Raw genomic sequence first — 15,197 nt, forward strand, 5'->3', positions numbered from 1 at the left:
GTGGCAGCGCCTCACGGCCCGGCCCGGCCCAGGCGGCCGCCGGCTTCCCGTGCTCCCGGTCCCCGCTGCAGCTCCTGATAACGCTGCCAACCAGTCCTCTCACACTCTTGTTTTGTCCTTTTTTTTCTTTTTTTTTCCTTTTTTATTTTTTCTACCACTTTTACTTCAAAACACAAATTCTAAGAAGTGAATTAACTCCCAATCAGCCGCAGAGCCCCCCCCCCCCACCCCAGAAACTTTGGGACGACATTATGAGTAAAGACTGTGCTGCCCTGCAGAGAAAGTAGTGTGGAAACTCTGTCACACTTTGCCCTCTCCTGCTTCCCATACGCTCCCCATATAGGTGCCCGGTGTACGTATGATTAACACATGCAGCACTTTTCCAACTCCGGTCTGCAAATAAGCATCAAATGATGTGCATGCAAATAACCTCCTGTGAGCTCAAAAAATAACCCACACAGTCAGAATCCATCTCTAAAGTCACAAACTGAAGGGGGGGAGATAATATAAGTTCATTCACAGCACAACCTCCTAGTAAAACTCCCTGGGTTTCACCGGCCCCCCGCCGGAGCTGCCTATCTGCGCCCCGAGACCCCCCAGAACACACAGAGTTCGTGTCCTGGACGTCTCTTTCATCTGTAATATTTTTTTTTTTAAGAAAGCACGATACAGCAAATACAAGTCAAATGGCTCTAATTTGTAGTGCTACAAACTGTAACATGCTCAGACGTGTAACTGCCTGACAGACTACACAGAAACCTGGCTTGTGCTCCAGCCTCTCAAACAAATGCAAATATCCAGAAACATGCTGCTATTTCTCCAAAATTAAAACACCAAGTTAAACAAGCTTACTGCCAGGTTTTTTCATACAAATACTTCTTTTTTTTTTTTTTTTTAAATAAATCAATACAAATTTATTATTTATTTTAGACCACAATCAACAGAGAGGAAAGAAACACATACACATTTTCCTTCCTTCAAAAAAAAAAAAAAAAAAAGTATCGATAATAAAAGCACGTATATAGCTGTTTTTTTTCAGTTTATTTTTTAGTATCCTGTCCCCTATATCAGCCTTCAAGCCAATAGATTTATCTAGAGAAAACACAATTGGAAAGCCTTTTTATGTTGTACTGTTTTTCAGACACTTACAGGAGGTTTTTAAAGACAATTCACAGTCACGCTATTCCAAATGGCACAAACATAATTATTTAAAAATTATTCCTTACTGTGACAATTTTTACTTTGGTATATTTTTCAAAATTTCCTTGGAAAACACAATCAATGCCCATCCAGGTTAGCGCACCTACACTTTTCCCTCTTTCTCTACATTTTCTCTTCACTAATCAATCACAAACATTTTACAAGTATTCCACAAATATATGACAATGTCTTAAACAGGACAATACCACAAGAGAAATGCTCAAAAACAAACTGAAGGTGTAAATGACCTCCTGCCATATTCCAGACGTACCTACAAAGTCCCTGCTCACTGGTACAGGATTATATGTTCCATTATGAGTTCGGCCTTTTTATATTTTGTACTATTTTAACACCACAAATTTATAGATTTTTAAAATTGGCATGTTAAAAGGGCTTTATTTAAGGATTTCAATGAAAATAGTGTTATGTTTTGTCATATTACCATAATCCTTCTTTTTAAATCACTTAGAATTTCAGTATAACCTAATTAAGTAATTTTAAGTAAGTCTTAACCCAAATACATAGATCTAATAAAAATGTATTTTGCAAACAGGGAAAATGGACTTCTAAAATGGATTCCTCAGGTATGAACAAAAATGCTAAAACATTTTCTACCCACAAACTTTGAGATGGACTATTTCACAGCACTTGCATTTAAAAAACTAAATACTTTTAACAGAAGAAATTTCACCAAATATCAAGCATAACGTTTCATTGCAATTGTATTTGTTTATTCATTTTATATTTAAAAGGAATCCTTCAATTTTCCTTTCCAAAAAGGAGGGAGAATATGGGAAGAAAAATACTGCAAAATCCTAACTCTCTATCTAAACGTATCGTTTATTTCAAAGCCCTTCTAACAACAATTTCTATTGTTCTTAAATATTGTATATTATTTTGGTAGTGGAAATATTATTATTTGGATTTTTGCCTTTTAAAAAGCTGCAGAACAACATCATAGATTTTAGAGATTTCAAGCCATTTTTAATCTCTCTCTTTTTTAAATGCAACAAACACCAACTTGGTAAATGGGATTTACATTTCTCTCTTGTCTAAATTATCAGAGTTAAATAAACAATCCAGACCAGAAAGAATAAGTTATGAACCGTAATACAACAGCACGTCCAACACTTTAACACAGCTCCTCTCTCTATTGGTGTATAATAAGCTCACACAAAGTATACAACCTCTTAGAAATATAGCCTCTTCCCTGATCAGAAAATTTTACTTAATGACTAATTTGACCTCAAGGAATTGCATATTATCAGAAAGCATCCTATCTATAGCTTTATGCCATTTACTGACTCTTGCTTAATTAACCAGCATGCTTTAAAAACAAGTATCTTTCCTTCAAGTTAATCAAAACAGACTATTTTTGATTGCTATGACATCAAATATATTTGTGAATATAATAAAGCCACAAACAATTAGAAAGAACTATTTTTTTAGCCCTGTCTTTGACCAACCACGAATTACAGCAACCACTCCAAATTTATTTGGTATTCTAATACAAGGTGAACTGAAACACACACCACAGCTAACAAATACATCTATCTTCCTATAACATCCTATTGTTTACATGTTTTAATGGGAAAATCCAGTACAACACAAGCAGCACTGCTATTCTCATACAACTGACCAGACTTCAGAGGGACTTCATATTTAGTGCCCTCCCTCACAACACTTTGCCTCCTCACCTCTCCCAAAATAAAACAAAAATCTTTGGGCTTGTGCAAAATGTCACCGACAAACTACAAAACCAAAAAGGCCAAAGGGTCGGGTATTATTTAATCCTAACGGAAAAGTTATTTTCTTTCTATGTCAAAAGCAATGAGTAACAGCACGTTACCTGAGAACTGATGCTCATTTTCTTTGGACGGCTGTCTTTCTGTCCGAAGCAGGGGCTGTGCCACATTCCCTACAATGTAAGAGAAAATACATTAAAATTATTATACATTTAGGCCCGTTTCTGATCGTTCAAATTATCTGGCCATCACCAGGCTTTGTATTTCTCATGCTGAAAAGCATTTAAAAATTTCCTATTATATTCTAACTAGGGCCATCAAAACTGTTTTTGATAAGTCAGGTAGTCGTGTCAAAAATTATCCCCCTACATGTTCAACACAAGTTCGAGAATCTCCAAACATGTTTTTGAGTTCTTAAAGGCCTGTGAACTGCTGAAAACTGCATCTCATTTGCATCATTTAATCTGTAAATTGCATGACCTTATACTAAAAAAGAAAAAAATCCCTTATTTTACATAAATCCAATTTTTTTTTTAAAGTAATTTATATGAGGGACAGAGTCCTGAGATACTCCTTCCCGCAACAACTTTTCCCTCCCCTGTTTTAAAAGTTGAACACCTTCCCAGATAAATACGACGTTTGCTTTACCCATTTTTCTGGGATTTGTGTTATTGCGTACTTATTTGTAATAACACAGAATTTACACAGGCCTGCAGGTTTGAGACTTCTACCTCCTCCTTCACCTGTGAGGCAGCTGCCAGCTAAAATCACTGTCTATACACCGTTTTTACGCCCTTTTTTTTTTCCTCCATGCCTTTTCAAACAAACTTCAGACAAAAAACAGTTAAGGTAATGAGTACAAATTCACGGCATAGTAAATTTCCCAAAAAAGCCCTTGCTTCAATTTTGTCATTTAATAAACATTATCAATGAAAGCCATGGTCAGAAAACCCCAGTAGTGTAGTGTGTGGCATTTATGAGTAAACTGCTTTGCCTTTTTTTTTTTTTTAAGGAAAAAAACCATAGATCTGCCTATGTTGAAATCTTTTTTTCCATCTTTTACTCTTCTCTTTCCATATATTTTCCCCTCCTCATAGTGCTTAGATCCTTACAGACTGTTGCCACATGTATTTTTCCACCCTATTTCCTAGACTTTGACAAAAGTTAACTAAGAAAGCATTTTGCACAAGGTTAACGTATCTAAACCTTTCCTTTCCTCCATTCTCTCTTTTTCCCCATGGCACCCCATGCTTTTTTTTTTTTACTCTCTGCTGTTATTTGCTTGGCTTTTGCCCACTTTTCTGTGTATTTGTCTCCTGCTGACCAGGCAGGAAGAAGGAAATGTCTCTCTCTCCCATTTGCTACACTGTCTCCCTTTTTTAGTATTTCACAGGTTAAACACATTCTACCCTCATTTTCATATGTTTTTAGAGCTACATTTTTTTTTCCTTCTCTAGGAACTTGCTGAACAGGCACCCATATTTTTGCAAAGCAAGGTGAGCCCTGTGCTGCTCTAGCACATGCTCTTGTCAGCATACTTGTGTAAATGGCTCGGAAAACTGTGATGCAAGGCAAGAAGAGGGAAAAGGGGGTTAACATGTGGGACACATGGATATGGCCCTTAACATCATAAAGAAAAAGATTAAAAAAAAAAAAAAAAAAAAAAAAAAAAAAAAGACATTTCTTGTCAACCCTGACTTTTTAAAGAGATACCATCAAGCAAAGCACCTGCACTAAGACAGGGAAAATCTTTACCTGGGTCACTAGCAACACTTTTCTACACTAATAAAAGTAAAGAAATTTTTAAAATTCAAATTTACTGTTCAACATCACCTGTCCAGGATTTACTTTTCTGCATTTTCCTCAGCCTGGGGAGTGAAAGGCGCCTGTTGGTTTCACTTTTGTTCTCAGCCAGTTTCACTTTCATTCACTGGCACAATCTTTTATATTTTTGGTTCAGCAATGTTAAAGACAGCATTTACATTTACAAACAATCCCCATTACACTTACAATATGTACAATTCACGTCTAGCTTTTGTTCGGGACACTAAGAAAGCATAAATTGGGGGCCTGGAAGTAATGGGCAGCATCCTTCTAAAGAAGCAGCTTTCACCTGTCACGTGTTAAGCTGAGGTCTGCTCCTTCTTTCTGAAATCAATAGGAAATGTGCCACTAATGTCCCTTACACCAAGATCAGGCCCTGGGTCTGTAATTTGCAACAAAGAAATTCCACATGCAGACTAATATGTTGCTTATAAAATGCGATGCTTGCCTTTAATTATTTTCCTATTGAAACTCAAAGGGGAAAAAACAACAACAACAACAACAACAACAGTTGCTGCATTTACCTTTCTGTCTGCTTTTAAATTAGTTAAATACCCTTCTTAACATGTTCCATATGAAATGAGAGGGCATCTCTCGACTTTGGCTTGCATGGGTAGGGGGAACACTGTACCTCCCTGCTGCCAACTGCGGGTAACTAATTTTGCCTCTTGTGCCAAGGGCAAGCTGCACGAAACACCCAAGCACTACAGAAACACTACCGTCTTTCACCAGGACACTGGTTAGTCAAAGTTTCCAAAACATACGCTTGTTTAATCCTCATTTTGTCAGGACAAACCACAATGCTTTCAGAAACTACAGTTAGCCACAGCTGAGAAAAAAAAAATGGCTTCCCTTTATATTTTCAGAACAGGTATCTTCCCTTCTAAATTCCATTCCTGCTTTAGGACAGACCCTAAAATGCACCCATAAACTCACATGGATGTACAGGTATGCACATACACGTACAATGAAACCTTGCTCCAGCAGCCCAGGCACTGCAGTTTCTCTCTCTGTAGACACTGGGGTTCCTGAGACATTGGGACTTACTGGAAAAGCCTTAAGGGTTTATATGGGTTGTGCAACATTCACTTTTCCAACTTCTTTTCCAGGAATTCTGTCCCACGAGCACATGCAAGAACTGCCATTAGCTGCTTATGGTAATTATTCTCCTGTTTACATGCCCAATGTTAAATCTTAAAAGCCCGTGTATGCAATTCCCCTGAGAATGCTCGTATCTTGGTTTTATTTACCTCACTTTTTTATTGCACCATATCCCACAGAAATGAAAAAAGGGAATCGCACAGAGCTCACGCACCCCTCCGCACACACATGCACATTTTCCTGCATCCACTGGTGCCATGTACCTGACGTGTTATCACACTATGTACCCAGACACACGCAGCTCCCATAGCAGCATGTAGCAAAGGCTGCCCTGCTCTCCTGCCCTGGTGCAACTCTACAGAAGCCGAGTAAGCAAGGGATAACCCCCTTGAAGGATTTCTCTCTGCCTTCCTCCACCGCTCCTCTCCTTTCCCCAGCAGACATCTTTCATGCTTCCAAGGCCAATTCAACACGAGAATTGCACAAACGCTTAACTTTAAGCATAGAAATGCCCTTCCCGTGCTCAGCGGGGCTGTTCACTCACTTGGGTCACCCCTGCCGTAAGGTGATTCTGTGCCACGCAGTGCAAGGCGACGGCGATGCCCTGGGTCACGCAAAACTCAGTTTACCACAAGGCACGATGGCAACACTGAATGTCACTGAAGCACGCACAACACGCTACCTGGATGTCTGAGGGTAGTCACCTTCCTTCCAAAGGGTGAAATTCACTCTTTCCTAAATGCGGTGCCTCAGACATGTTTGTCCCTAATTTCCTAACATGTGAGTGAGCTGCTGATGCCGTGCTCTGGTGGGAGGTAGCTCTCACATGGAGTTTGCACCAGGCTTTCACCCAGGGCTACATCTCCCCCAGTCCTACAGTGGTCCTAGAAAAAATAAAAAAAAGACTTTGCTACCACTAGCTTTCACTCCGTTTGATTTTAGGAGGAAAGACCCCAAATTGTATCAATTTCTTTAAGAAACAATGAGGCTTAACTTAGAGGCACTTGTGAAATCAGTAATCATCCATCAATTAATACCGGTGGGCCATTACCAATGACATAAAGAAGCCCAGGGAAATCAAATGGCATGTTTCAAAATGGTTCCTTTAAAGGAAGTGTTTCATAACTTAGGCTTGCTCTTAAAATGCAGCTCTTGGTGTGCTCGAAGAAATTATTTCCTTCTGGAGAATTCTGTCCTGTGTTTTACCTGCTTTTCATATAAATATTTACTCTACATTTTATATGACTTTAACTAGATAATTTTAGCTGCGTGATTGCTCTTTATCTTCTGTCTCCTGATACTGAGGAGAAAAGCCTCACAGCAAGCACTAGCAATGAACCCTTCCCAACATTGGGAGCGGGGCAGAGGGGTTGAAATAGGGCAGGAGGGTGGTCATTCCTCCCCTGATCCTTCGTGTTATACTAACTCCTGAGTACAGGTGAGAGACCCCCAGGTGAGGTGTCCTGCCCTGCCACGCCAGCAGCTCCCTGGGCTCCTAATGCCCCGCTGCCCTCTCCTGAGCATCAGGCATAACCCCTGGTGCTATGTAACAGGCACACTCGTAATAATAATTGTAGCTGAGGGTGACCGTCACGATAGGCGGGTTAAACCGAGGCACGGAGATGTGAACAGGTCAAACAGTGCTGACTTTCCACCCCGTCCTTGCTCCAGCTGTCTCAAACACCCCAGACCTTGGCTGTCTTTACCTCTTCCCAATCTCCTGCTCAGCGGGGTGCTCTCATCAGAGACACCACAACAGCAGCGAGGCCAGCTGCTGGGGATGGGTCAGAGGAGAGCATCCCCGTCCCTCTGAGGGCCTCGCTTGTCACTGCGAGCCAGCAGCATCCACAAGGGGACCGACAGAGACAGGATGAGTGTTACAGCACAGGTGCTATCCATGTCTTCTGACCCCTGCTTTAACCAACCAACGTAACACACCCCCAGGGATTTCCAGTACAATCTTTTTCAACTTTCAGCTGAAGACCAGCCAACCCTGAACAACCCATCATGAGATCTGAAACAACAGACACACAATATAGGGGATTTTTTTCCCCTTAAATTGAAATTAAATATACCAACGTCAAAATCTCTTATCACCCATGTCCTTTAACAAGAATAATTTCATTTGAAGAGGAACACAAGAGAAGACAGCTGTAACTTAGATGATCATATGGACTTTGAACTGTCATGAAATGCACAGATCCCCTACCACCATGGGCAGAGCTTCACTCACCCAGGCTCAACAAACCTGGTTCTGCCACCTGCTGCATCTGTGCTGCTCGGAAATTCATTGGTACGCACAAAGGCAGGAACTTTCTCTCTGTGTTCACAAGTATTTCATGAAATGGAGGCTCCAAAAGAACTTAAAGACACTCATGGTGTCAGAAAAAAAAACACAAGGTTCATCAGCAGTGGCTCTGTTTTTTTGACATCAGGGGACTGGGAAGCAGCTGCAAGTATCTGCGGTAGCCACAAGGCTGGCTACCTACCTTTGCTTGCTGTCAGCAAGTCAGTTCTCTGGGGGAAAGGGAGTGGGTTTCCAGGTAGTGATTACAGACAGTCACTATCTTGGTAAAAATGAAGATTTCAAGAACATAACAGCAAGAAAGAGGAATCAAAAATCTTAATCTTGCAGATTAAGAAAGTTTGACGAATAGAGCAGTAAGTAATGGACGTAATGAAACTGCATGCAGTAGGTCACCAAAAAGGAAGAACCTGCGCTTCCACCAGCAAGAAAGGGAGCCACACCACACGCACTTAGTACCTGAGCCATGCAACCACCTGAGGTAAAAGAAAGACAGAACTTATTTTTCCTACTGGTGGGCTGACTGACAGAAGACCTGACCAATTAACCCGATCAACGCTTTGTTTAGCGATTACCTCTTCTATTTTTCTCCCCTCATATTCAGTATCATTCTACAATTAAAAAGCAGGCCGCGAGCCTCGTAGTCCAAAACCACGAGTCCTCCTGAATAAGTTATCAGTGGAAGAAGAGAAAAGAACCACACGCCACTCATCTCAGCTGGGAGAAGTGCTCAGCATGTCGAAAAATCCTCAAGATTCTGATTGTCTCAAAATGTATCATGACCTTGGTGCATGTCATTTATTTTGGCTTGTAAGGAGACAGCTGATGAGTTTGCTCTATTTCCCTCCACCTTTTTGAAAGGCTTCAGCTAGGAAAACAACTTATTGCCAAACAGCCCTTTGGTTTTCCTGTGTTTAGACCAATTCTGTACACTCCCAATGTCCTTCCCCAGCTGTAGTTTGGGCAAGATGGTATTCCATCTCTCCTCCAGAAAATCTGACAATAATATATTTTACTTATTTCTACTTGATTTTATTTTATTTATTTATTTTTTTTACATTGCAGGGCACCTAGGCAAATGGCCTCAACTCAGCATATTAAATTAAATTGCTTGCAAAAGATAAAATACCTCTTTTTTCTCCTGCCATCTTAAGAAGCTAGCATAACAAAATAACACCCTCTGATCAGAAATGGTTGGCTAGAATTTTTTTTTTGTTTCATATCATAATGAAGGTCAGAAACCATCCACTACCAGGATGACCAGAACATCCATTTTTACACTCACTCGGGAAGACCATCCAAAAATACACTGCATCTAGTCCTCAAGAATAAATATTCATGATTTGTAAATGGAGGTCTGTCCGCCTAAACTTGGACAAACTGGTACAGCCTCCTCTTCCTGGACACCAGGTCTAGCCATTCCCAAACAGAAAAGCACATTTGTTATCACCAAGCAAGTGAAGAGCTTTCAAATAGTGCAGTACCAAGCATGACATAATTTAAGTGGAATTAAACAAAATCCAGTGGACTTCACAGAATCATAAATGGTTTGGGTTGGAAGGGACCTTAATGATCATTTAATTCCAACCTCTCAAAGTACAGAACTTCCATACAAAGAAAATGAAACATTCTGTTTACAGAACTATTCCAGGTGTGATTTGGATCTCTTGCAGGAAAAAAAAAAAAAAAAAAAAAAAAAAAAGAGTAAAAAAAAAATAAAAGAAAAGAAAAAAAAAAAGAGAGAAAAAAAAGAGACAAAAAAGACAGAGAGAAAATAATAAATAAATAAATACTGTTCCATAAAAATTACACCAGATCCTACAGATTTTTATGAAGAATGAGGTCTTGTCAGTCTTTTCCATGGCAATATCTTACCATCCTATATGATTTTGTAGCTCCCCAATTTTAAATGAAGATTTCATAAAAAGGTTTCCATTATTTGTCTGAATACTGCAGGATTTTCAGCCATTGCTAATAGCAACCTAGTCTTCCCCAGCTACCCAGACATAGTTGGAACAATCAAGAATCAGGCGCGTGCACTGAAGAAAAAGTGTTGGGCCTGGTATTTGTGCACACATTGTCACTCCATTATAGACCTATCTGTAAACAGGGGTTGTGGGTCCAACTTCTTACTCCTGATCAAAGCAGTATGAAGTGGCCACTTCCTGCATTAGGGTAAGATATTTCTGCTCTCTCAGTAAGGGTACTGGAGGTTGTCCTACTGTGCTTCCTAAAGGGAGCCAGCCAGCTGCCAAAGTCTAACAAAAGACAGGGTTCAAGCATATTAATTCAAACTTTGTTCTGTCACTCTTCCTTCGTAACCTGAGCAGAGGGCGCAGACTGTGAATCAACACAGCATAGCTAAGATTTCTTTCCCTTTTGACCTGCCAGAGCTTATCTACCACGTATAGGCCACGCAGCTGAAGAACAGTCTGACCCATGCTACATTGTCATGGCACTTCTGTGTGCAACTGGTGAGCTCTGAAAATTGCAGAGAGTGACGGTGGTATATGGGAAAAATTCTTAATTTCAATTACATTTGGAAAGTGAGGCACACATGGAGCCCTTGTGGATGGCGCGTGAACCCATCAGCATCAACCTGTTTTTTACCTGTTGTTAGTTTACAGCAGCCATCAGTACCTTCTAGCTCCATGTCACTTTCCAACTCGTGTGGTAAGGAATGAACACCCCAGCAGCATGGTGACATACCACCTATTTTATATGGAATCTGTTCAACATAAAAATAGTTTTTCTTTGGAAAAAGAGTAGTAGATATCTATTCCTAAAGTTTCAGTTCCACTTAAGCACAGCAGAAGGAATAAAGTACAACCCTTAAGCACAGAACACAGCATACAGGAATATTGTGAAAAATACCCCCTGATTAAAACCAACTGTACTGCGCACTAGCACGGAGCCAAGTAATTTTTGCAGAAGGAGGCCTGACCCCGAATGTCCAGAGGACTGGGGTAGTGCAGACGACTACCGTAGACCTGAAGCTGTCCGCATCCCAGAACTGGGCAGCTCGAAGGGTCCAGGCCCACCTCCAGCCCACAAAGCTCAGACGCTGCCTCCACCCCATCCCAACCTCACCAACAAACTCCATTCAGCGTGGAGTCAAACTGCAGCTCCACCGGTCACTGCAACCATGTGAGCCAGGGATCACTGACACTTTCAGCTGGGTTTCAGTAGACCAGGCCATCTATAAATTTCACATCTTCACACCCATCACTTGATAAGAATTCCACTTTGAAATTGCCAGCAGTTATTTACAAAGACTTCTGGTGTTAATTGACTTAAATGCAGATACCCTCGCATTCTGAATGCTCTCCTTTCAGCTCCCATTAGATGCCCTTGTGCACCCACGGCCAGCTCATTTCATATCCTTACATCATGAAATATGGATTTGCTACATTATTGTAATAGAACTGTAGTGAACATTATTTGAATGGTTGCTTTAAATCTTAAAAGCATGAGGCCTGGTTGTTTAAATAGCATTCTGATGCATACAGCTACTATAAGAATAACAACCATTAAAACTTAGAGTTAATAACTAAAACCACAATTTGCAACCTCCGACCAATTAAATGGATTTTTTTTTCAGTGAAATAAATTTAATTAATGGTATATTTTAGGTTAAAAAATGCATACTAGTAGCAGCATGTCATTATTACCCCATGAATCTGTCTTACAGAAACAGAGGATTTGATGCAAGTTGGGAAATTATACTAATCTGAGTCCTATTTTTCCCCTCTCCCAAATTAACCAGGGAGAAAAGGGGAGGGGGAAAGCTTAAAGTTAATCAAAGCTATAATAATTAATTCTCATCCTGACAGGTTGGACTTTTAGAGAACACAGACCAAGCAATTGGGTCTTCTTGTTTGAAATAACGTTAACAATGAAAACGACAGCAAGGCTTGTATTAGTAAATAGAATAGAAATCTAGATAGCTGTAGTATTAAAAAAAATACTAAATTTCAAACCTCTAATGTAGATATTTCTCTGGTTTTAAGATTACAGACACAAATTCAGGCATTACTCTGGATACTACATTGCAAATCCTGCAGTACCTGCTTTGCCTAACCTGATACTATCATCAATGGGAATTTTGACTGCAGGACTTAGTCTTATATTTATGGTGTCCTACAGAAGAAATTCACATCAAATTATATAATAATGTCTGAAAGTAATAATAATTTATAGCTGAATCTTCATCATTGGGAAATTTAAAATTAATGGATTACATTGAATCATCTTCAACATCTACCTTATTTTAACGTGAAATATAAAAAGCTTGAAAAACTTTTTTTCATAACTTAAACCAAACTGGTAATATGTTTGACCCTTTCAGCAACTTTGGCATTATTTATAGAGAGAAAAAGGGTACAAAATTTGTTCAACGGGAGAATAAAACGTTTTCATAAAAGGTAATAGAGGTATGCGTTTGTGAATTTATTCAAGAGAATTTACTATTCACCTCTAAAGCCATTCATTAATAAATAAAGAATAAAGCATATTACTAATACATCAGTTCTGTTTTCCATATTGGTCTTACACAATGGCTTACAGAACTCACTTTTCTAATTAATGAAATATTTAATATCACAATCATATTTAAGCTTATTAATAAACCTTTTAGAAGCATGTGATTTCATTGAAGCACATAAAATTAGCAAACTCAAATTTAAGGTAGTATTTCACTGGGAACTGTAATCAAAGAAGTTGGACTTCTGAACAAGTTCCTGACATTTTTATTTATGTCCAACTACTACACACACACAGCTCTCTCCTGTTTCAGAGAGCTCTACCTCTACCCATCCTTCATTTATTTTGCAAAACCTAGTTTATTTTACTGATTATAGCACAAATATGGCCAATAAACATATGCGCATTGATTTAAAAGTTAAATAGAAATAAATATTTTCCTTGAAAAAAATTACTTTTGGGGTGTTCATATCTCCATTGCTCATATATATGCAGCTATTTTTTTCAGGGTAAACCTTTAGGTTTACTTGGTACACAAAAACACACCATTTTTTACATAGTTTCAATTAAATTTAAGGAGATGACCAGTCTTTTGAAAAGCTGAGTTTTGTGGTAGAACTAGCATCATGAGTTTTAATAGTATTCTTTGAATTTGAATACAGCAACAAAGTGACAAAGCTCTTTTCCCCTCTTGAAAAATGTGCAGCATTTTAAAATATTTTGATTCAAGTTTGTTTTATTTTTTTTTTAGTTTGCCCTTTTCTTTTAAACTATTTCCCTAACTTTAGAACTTTAATTTAAAACTTCAATTGCACAAAGTTACCTGTTCACAATAGCTGTATATCTCCTTCTGTCACTAATTTCTTTCTATACCAAAACAAAATCAGTATTTATTATTTATTAAATTTTCAAAAACAACAGGGATATGGTGTTCATTATTCTGGAAGCTATAAAAGGAGAAAAAAAAATCAAAAACAAACAGTACTAAGTAGAAATAGAAAAGACAGCTTCCAGGCACACGATCAATATGGGACAGTTGACATACATTAGTTATTACAAGTGGTAATATTTGGATAAAACTTCATGCAGAATATTTATGTGGTTCATTGTTCTGTTAAGTATGTCTCAGTTAAACTTACAAACAAGTAGGATCTAACCCCGATTGTTCAGTCAGTTTAGTGATATGAACTATCTATAAATAGAAATCTTTTATTGTAAGAAGGTTTATAAATAACCTATATGTAACAGGCAAAAATATATCAAATCACATCTAAAGGTTTATAAACATTTTAAAAGTTCTTAAGGAAGATTTGGAATAGATTTTTTAAAATCTCAATTTATTTTCATCACTAACTGCTTAAAAGCCTTAAGAAAAAACAAACCCCCCACTAAGATTCAACAATGCAAATTAATGTTCCTAATAATTGTAACTGTATCTACATCCACATGTTTTGTTAATTATTTTGTGTAGTATTCGATTTGACAAAAGGGCTGAATCCCAGCTGCAGTCAGTTATAAGTAAGACAATATTAAAAACTTCAAAAAGCTTCTTACATAAATTAACTTGAAAAAAAAATGTCAAAATAATTTCCTAATAGTAATTTCAAAGTAAAATCTGCTTCAAGATAAGGAGCATTTGTGAATTAAGATCAAATTTACTGACTTTTTTTGTTTGTTTCTCTGTAGAAAAGTCAATAGCAATTTTTTCAAAAGAGGGAAAAAAACATAAATTTTCTATAGAAATATATTCAGTAAGGATGGGTAATGGTTCTAATATTTTAGTCTTTGAACCATATGAATTAGTATGAACTATAGGAATTCATCGGATAGTAATAAAACCCAAACTGACTTCTGTTGATTCTGTTTGCTCTTATCAAAATATTTTCTCTTTATACAAATTGTAAGTTTTAATCTTACCAAAATCCCTCTTTGAAGATTATCTCTCCCTATTTGAAACAATGTATTTACTAAACTACAAATTCAAACTGATAAATACAAATATTTTTTAATGTCTGAAAGATCAAATTTATATATTTTATTAAAATAAGTTCTTTCTTGATGTAAAAATTTCTCTCATTTATTTTCTACTGCTAATATCAAAATGTTAATACTTAAATAACTAAGTTTTAGATTCAGTAGCTTTACCATCTCTGTTTTAATTGCTAAAATATATTTCTTTATTTGTTCTGCAAGGGCAGGGCTTTTTTTGTTTCAGCTCCTGTATAAGATAAATGGAAAATATAAAACATCTAAATTCTACAAACCACTGAAAAACAGTAGACAAATATGACTGAATTCTTTTTATCAAATTATCAGCTGATAGCCTAATAATAGCATCCACCTAAAAGCTTTTTTTTTTTTTTTTACAGTATTTGCTACTCCTGTTTACTTATATTTTAAACTAACATTTTTGTTACTTTGATTTTAAAGAAACAGTGAAGTGTTATTTTCAAGCAAAATTCTAAATAGTTAATAAATTATATTTAAAAAGCTGACATGAAATTCAGCTCCCTTTGAAGCCAAAGGGAATTTTACAGCTG

At 37.7% G+C, this 15,197-nt stretch overlaps 1 long non-coding RNA gene across 4 annotated transcripts in view; it reads right to left on the reverse strand.

Annotated features, from left to right (window-relative positions):
* LOC311437471 overlaps positions 1 to 15,197 on the reverse strand; it is a 74,796-nt gene that overhangs the window by 9,381 nt on the left and 50,218 nt on the right. For all 4 annotated transcript variants that reach the window (XR_014693488.1, XR_014693489.1, XR_014693490.1 and 1 more), the window contains one exon: positions 3,050 to 3,118. This is a non-coding gene — a long non-coding RNA (uncharacterized lncRNA). The remainder of the gene's footprint in view (positions 1 to 3,049; positions 3,119 to 15,197) is intronic.

The sequence above is a fragment of the Aythya ferina genome (assembly GCF_964211825.1).
Source record: "Aythya ferina genome assembly, chromosome: 5".
Classification (NCBI taxonomy): domain Eukaryota; kingdom Metazoa; phylum Chordata; class Aves; order Anseriformes; family Anatidae; genus Aythya; species Aythya ferina.